The sequence below is a fragment of the Armigeres subalbatus genome, chromosome 1 (assembly GCF_024139115.2).
Source record: "Armigeres subalbatus isolate Guangzhou_Male chromosome 1, GZ_Asu_2, whole genome shotgun sequence".
NCBI lineage: Eukaryota > Metazoa > Arthropoda > Insecta > Diptera > Culicidae > Armigeres > Armigeres subalbatus.
This window is the reverse complement of record NC_085139.1, coordinates 88,910,191-88,916,786: the sequence shown is the minus strand read 5'-3', so window position 1 is coordinate 88,916,786 and position 6,596 is coordinate 88,910,191. Positions and strand designations below refer to the sequence as shown.

At 41.6% G+C, this 6,596-nt stretch overlaps 1 long non-coding RNA gene across 1 annotated transcript; it reads right to left on the bottom strand.

The window, feature by feature from the left end:
* Window positions 1-4,387: 4,387 nt before the first annotated feature.
* On the bottom strand, window positions 4,388-5,373 carry LOC134221119 (uncharacterized). The gene is made up of 3 exons (XR_009982231.1): window positions 4,928-5,373; window positions 4,767-4,865; window positions 4,388-4,702 (listed from the first exon to the last, which is right to left on the bottom strand). It is a non-coding gene; the product is annotated as an uncharacterized LOC134221119 (long non-coding RNA).
* Between the last annotated feature and the right edge of the window lie 1,223 nt (window positions 5,374-6,596).

The following is a 6,596-nucleotide window of genomic DNA, read 5'->3' as shown; positions in this document are numbered from 1 at the left end:
ATGACAGCTTATATGCAGCAGTGATAGTAGCGAAAGAAGAGAGAAAATGTGGTAGTTGTGGTAGGAATATAAAACATAAACAACAAGTAGTACAGAACGAATATAATTTGCGCTCGCACGATAGGAAGAAAAAGGTGATTTAGATTTGCATGAAGTAAAAGAGTTTTAGTTGATTATCAAGTGTAGGTATAATTTGTAGGAAAAAAACAAGTGTCAAGGCAATTTCAATACTGAATCCAGTGAGTATAAAACCTAAAAAGAAAGAGAAATTGTGTAAATAATAAATGTAAACAAATGTAAATACTTACCTGCAGGAACGGTGAATATTGATGCTTATCAATTAAGTACCATCGGATGTGCAAGACAGTCCTGTATTAGTTGGCCTGTTCAGGATTAGCTCGTAAGTAGTCAATGTGTAAAGCTTCAGCAGAATTGATAATTGATTGTTTGATGATTTAGATAGACCCTGACGACCAAACCTGCTTAGGGTAATTGCACAAGTGATTGGCAATCGAAGTTTAAAGAAAGAGTCAAAGAAGTTAGCGGGCTAAAGGATACCGCTTCTTGTGAGTAAAAAATAATGAAATTAAGTTTAAGAAAATTGTTTACTAATGAGAAATATATTATAGTTTAAGCGTTGCTAAAAAATAATTGGCTGCTATAAGAATTGTGGTTCCCTTCGGGAACATTCTTAAAAAGAAGTGACACAAACCAGGTGTCCAATTAGGAAATCGGACCTGCCTGCAAAATGGCTTCGGATTCAGAGCTTGTGGAAAAGCATACCAGTCCAGAATACACGGAGGTTTCGTGTGGTATCTGTGGCCCGTCAACTCGTGATGAAGATATGGTAAGGTGCGACTGTTGTTCGGGATGCTTTCATTCCCGTTGTATGGGCATCGTCGAGGGCAATTTGCCGAAAAAGTGGTTCTGCCCAAGCGCCGCCTGTCAGGAGAAGGCCAAGGAGTCCAAAGAGAAGAAGACCGTCAAGAGGCATCAGACCCGTAGTCAGAAAGAAGCCGATGAATCTGACAAATCTAGCACGAATACTTATTTGGTCGCATCCAATGTGGAAGCAAAGGTGCGTGCGCTGGAGGAGCGACAGAAGCAGCAGATGGAGCAGTTGGAGGTGAAGATGCAGCTGCGGAAGAAAGAAAAGGAGATGCAGCGTGCTCTAGAGCGGAAGATGATAGAAATGGAGTTGCAAATGCGTGCCGAAGAAGAAGAAGAGCAGAGGGCCTGGCAAGCCGAGATGCTTCAGAAGAAGAAGGAGCAGATGGATCGAATGAAGGTGAACCAGAAGACTTTCGAGCAGCAAATGGCGGCCATGGACAAGGAGATGGCGGATCTTTCAACTTCCAAAGTGCCCAAGCCATCGTCGAAATATGTGGCAGACGATTCGCGAGCAAGAAATTCCAGCAAAATCCAACAAAATGTGTGGAAGCTGACCCAGAAGCACGTCAAAATGCTGGAAGAAGACGACGAGGACACCGAAGAGGAGGACGAGGATGTCGACGAGGAAGAAGAATCGGAATTATCGAGCCGGAGCTCCGAGTGGCCACTGGAGAAGGGAGTCAAATGGCGTGATTCGCGGAACATCAGAAGGCAGGTAGTGAAAGAGTTTCAAAATGGGCTGGGGCATCAGCAGACTGGACCGTCAAAGGCTCAGCTGGCTGCGAGGAAGGGGCTGACATACAAGCTTCCAAAGTTTTCGGGAAAACCGGAGCAGTGGCCATTATTTTACGCGGCCTACAAAGCGTCCAACGATGCATGTGGCTACATGAACCACGAGAACCTGATGAGGTTGCAGGAAGCGCTCGAAGATGATGCACTCGAGCTGGTGTCGGGTCAGCTACTACTGCCGGAATCAATCCCGAGAGTATTAGAAAAGCTTCGTAGGCATTACGGCCGACCAGAGCAACTACTCGATAGTTTACTGGACAAGGTCAACAGGTTGGATCCCCCTAAGCCGGATAACCTTGGCAGTTTCGTTCCTTTCGGGAACGCGGTAGAGCAACTCTGCGAACATTTGGAGGCCGCTGATCTACGACAACATCTCGTAAATCCATTATTGATCAAGTCTCTGGTTGCAAAACTTCCTGACCGTGAGAAGCGAGAATGGATTCATTACCGAAAAATCGAGGAGAAACGACATTGCGGACACTTACGGACTTCCTGATGGAGATTGTGGATGACGCATGCGAAGCCAATGTTGATATGGATTTCAAATTGTCGTACCCAGCTCAAGATGACTCAGATTGTGAAGGAAATAACTCAGATGAGAATAGCGCCACATGCTGCAACTGCAAATCTAGCAGTTTTAGGAGAACAAATAAAGAAATAAGGACAAACTCTTGTAGGCTTTGTCAGTCTACAAACCATCATATAAGGCACTGTGCAAACTTTAAGAAGATGCGATACGGCGAACGTTTGAAAGTTGTAACACGGGAAAGACTGTGCTCTGTGTGTCTGAATGAGCATGTTGGACAGTGCGAATTTAGAATATACTGTAACATAGGTGATTGTAGAGAGCATCACAATCCGCTAATGCATCCAGTTGAGAATGCGACCGGATTGAGTGCACACATGCACACAAACTGTGATGTCCTATTTCGGATTGTACCGGTGAAAGTGCACTGTGGACAAAAATCGGCTACGGTGTTAGCGTTTCTTGACGAAGGTGCTTCCGTCACGCTTATTGATAAAAAGCTAGCTGATCGCCTAGGTGCAGTCGGAGAGCCAGAGCGGCTAACTATCCATTGGACAGGAAATGTATCTAGAGTGGAAGAGTCTCAAAGAATTAATTTGTGTGTCTCCAACACAAATTCCGGCACCAACGCCAAGATGTTACTGCATACCGTCCACACGGTTGACAAATTGAAACTTCCTCACCAAAAGCTGGACTACAAGGAGCTTGCCGCACGGTACAAACACTTGCGAGGACTGCGGATTGAATCCTACGATGGACAGCCACAGTTATTAATCGGAGCTAACAATATTCATACATTTGTGCCGGCCGAAGCAAAGGCAGGTGAATTATTGGAACCTATCGCGGTGCGTACTAATCTTGGCTGGACGATCTATGGACCCAGACAATCAATTACGGCAACAGCTGATCATTATGTAGGGCATCATCAACTGGAAAACAACGAAGTTTTGGTGAAGAAAACTGGTGTAGAGATAAATTTGAACGAACTGCCATCGTCAAAGAAGTCGGCGAATAAAATAGGAGAACGATCGAGGATACGGGTAACACTGAGACAAGAGTTTCTAAACTTTCCCAAGTAAGAACGATCTGCGACGCGAACGAAGATCCAGCGTTCAGATCGAATATTTTCAAAGAGAAGCGTAAGTACCGAAGGAAATGCGTTATGAACGAAGTGGTCAACGGTACGAATCGTGGTTGCGATCGAAGTATACGTGAAATAAGCGGCACTGGAGTTACTGTAAATCCTAGAATGACGGATGTTACGGGCTGGGGTGTTGCAAAGCCGCTTGAGAACCCCTGGTTGTGCAGCTGCAATAAATATGACAGCTTATATGCAGCAGTGATAGTAGCGAAAGAAGAGAGAAAATGTGGTAGTTGTGGTAGGAATATAAAACATAAACAACAAGTAGTACAGAACGAATATAATTTGCGCTCGCACGATAGGAAGAAAAAGTGATTTAGATTTGCATGAAGTAGGTAAAAGAGTTTTAGTTGATTATCAAGTGTAGGTATAATTTGTAGGAAAAAAACAAGTGTCAAGGCAATTTCAATACTGAATCCAGTGAGTATAAAACCTAAAAAGAAAGAGAAATTGTGTAAATAATAAATGTAAACAAATGTAAATACTTACCTGCAGGAACGGTGAATATTGATGCTTATCAATTAAGTACCATCGGATGTGCAAGACAGTCCTGTATTAGTTGGCCTGTTCAGGATTAGCTCGTAAGTAGTCAATGTGTAAAGCTTCAGCAGAATTGATAATTGATTGTTTGGTGATTTAGATAGACCCTGACGACCAAACCTGCTTAGGGTAATTGCACAAGTGATTGGCAATCGAAGTTTAAAGAAAGAATCAAAGAAGTTAGCGGGCAAAAGGAAACCACTTCTTGTGAGTAAAAAAATAATGAAATTAAGTTTAAGAAAATTGTTTACTAATGAGAAATATATTATAGTTTAAGCGTTGCTAAAAAATAATTGGCTGCTATAAGAATTGTGGTTCCCTTCGGGAACAAGTATAGATCGAGTATATTTAAAACAGTATTGATTAGAATTATTTGATTTTGTTTAGAATTACCGTTTACAAAAAACAACAAACAGCAGTGAAGAAAGTTTCCAACACATTTTTATTTGTTGTGAACAATCAAAAAAGTTGCAGCTTAAAATATAAATTGCTGTCTTTTCCACTCTTTTAATTACATTTCTGGAGTTCCCGATGGTCTTATTGTGATTGTTGCGTATGTGCTTCACTCCTCCGAAGAATTCCTTGCCTACGCTGATCCAAGAGCCTATCTTTGATTAGCTATTTTCGAACTTTTTGGATTTCGATAATTTGTTTCGTTGTTTTGCTGCAACAGTTAATCCCTCTGACGATAGTTAGCTTCCATTCTTTTTTAACTGCTGATTTTGTTCTTGTGTTTCGTGATCGTCTGTTTAAGGGCAGCTACAATCCCCGTCATTTCTTGGCGTCAAAAATATGGATTCTTTACGAAAGCTGACCTAAAATAAATAGATTCGATTGAGCCAATGGAAAAAATAAGTCAATAGAAATTTCCATACTTACCAATTTATGTTTTGGTGTATAGAGTTTTTAGCTCGTAGTTCATTATTATCAAATAACCTCTTCAGCTGATTATTTCGATGGGCAACACGTTCCAATTACCTGTAATAAAAAACATCAGATAATGTTGTGCTGGATTATACTAAGTCGCCGTTCAAAGTTACCGTGCGAGAAATAGTCTGCGGGTAATAAGTCACCTGCTCCGCTACATTTATATCAGCCGCTAGGAGCTGGTTCTAGCTGACGGTCGTAGTTAACGCACGACGATTGTAATCTGGTCCAACGGGTCATTGCGGTACAACTTTGTAACTGATTTTTGAGTACCTTTTTGCCAATTTTGTCCGTGTTGTCAACAACGCTGCATAGATTACATCCAGCTGTCCTGCCCAAACCAGACTGACCACACATTTCTTGTTTCGGATTGTCACCAGCTTGGCGGACCGTATCGTGTATTGCAGAACAATTGATGTTTGCTTATGTACCATCGTCACGACATTGAAATTCTCAATAATGTCCATTCTGTCTATCCAATTCGCCTCCGAGATTGGGGATTTCGTGGAACTTTCACAAATAAAAACTGTGTTGCTTTGCTTTTCAAATGCTCATCCATTACCGCAGACATTATCGCCATATACACAAGGATCCTTATTCTACTTGTGATTAAAGCCATTCGAATCATATCGGAACGATTTTTGGTACAGTAGACGTTCGATAACTGCAAGTCATTTAACTGCAATGCTTTTTAACTGCAATTCGATAGTTGCAACAGTTTTGCAGTTATCGGACCGCTAAACTTCAAAGTGATGTCAGATTCAATGACAGCTGCATTGCGCTGCACATTTCAATGCACTTTTATTGCATCTGACGTCGATTGACAACCGTTTGACGTCTAGAATGCGTTGCAGTTATCGAACGGCATTCGTTAACTGAAAAGTAAACATCTTGCAGTTATCGAACGGCTACTGTACTGAAAACCAAATTCAATGAGCGCTATTTAAGAATTTTAACTCAAAAACCTACCTCCAACTTTTGTCCTCTTTATCGCCGTAGCCGTGGCATTGTAATAAATCCGAAATCAGCATCAGAAATGACCAATTTGGGGGTAACATCCGGGATCAGAAAGATTAATTAACAATGCGTTGACGGCAAAAATGTGACCAGAGCAACAAATATTTACACTGGATAGAATTTTCTCGCAAAATGCGGTGGTAGATTAAATCGTAATATTTCATAGATTACTTTTTAAACTATGCTGAGTATAAGTTTCGAAAATATGAAAAGAGATTTGTTTTTACACTATCATGGATTTGTTCTATTTCTGAGTGAGCCTCACACCTCGGGAAAAAGCTATTCATCATCGGTTACTTCAAGACAAAATTTTCAAAACGACTTATCTGCTTTTGTAAACAAAGATACAAACGACGATTTGACGAATCTGATAGCTCTCCCGCGCAAACCAACACCACCAATAGGTAGATGAAGGTTTCCGCTATCTGTTGATGGTGTTGGTTTGCGTGGGAGAGCTATCAGATTCGTCAAATCGTCGTTTGAATCTTTGTTTACAAAAGCAGATAAGTCGTTTTGAAAATTTTGTCTTGACTTGAGTCTGCCGAAAATCTCAACATCTTGCTCGAGGAACAGTTTGGTTTCCGACGCGGTCGGTCAACTGTACACCAACTGACTCGAGTTACCAACGTCCTCAGACGGAACAAGTTTGTCTCAAAAACATCCGCCATGGCCTTACTCGATGTCGAGAAGGCATTTGACAATGTATGGCATGATGGCCTGGTGTACAAACTACAACGCTACAATCTTCCCTGCTACCTGGTGAAA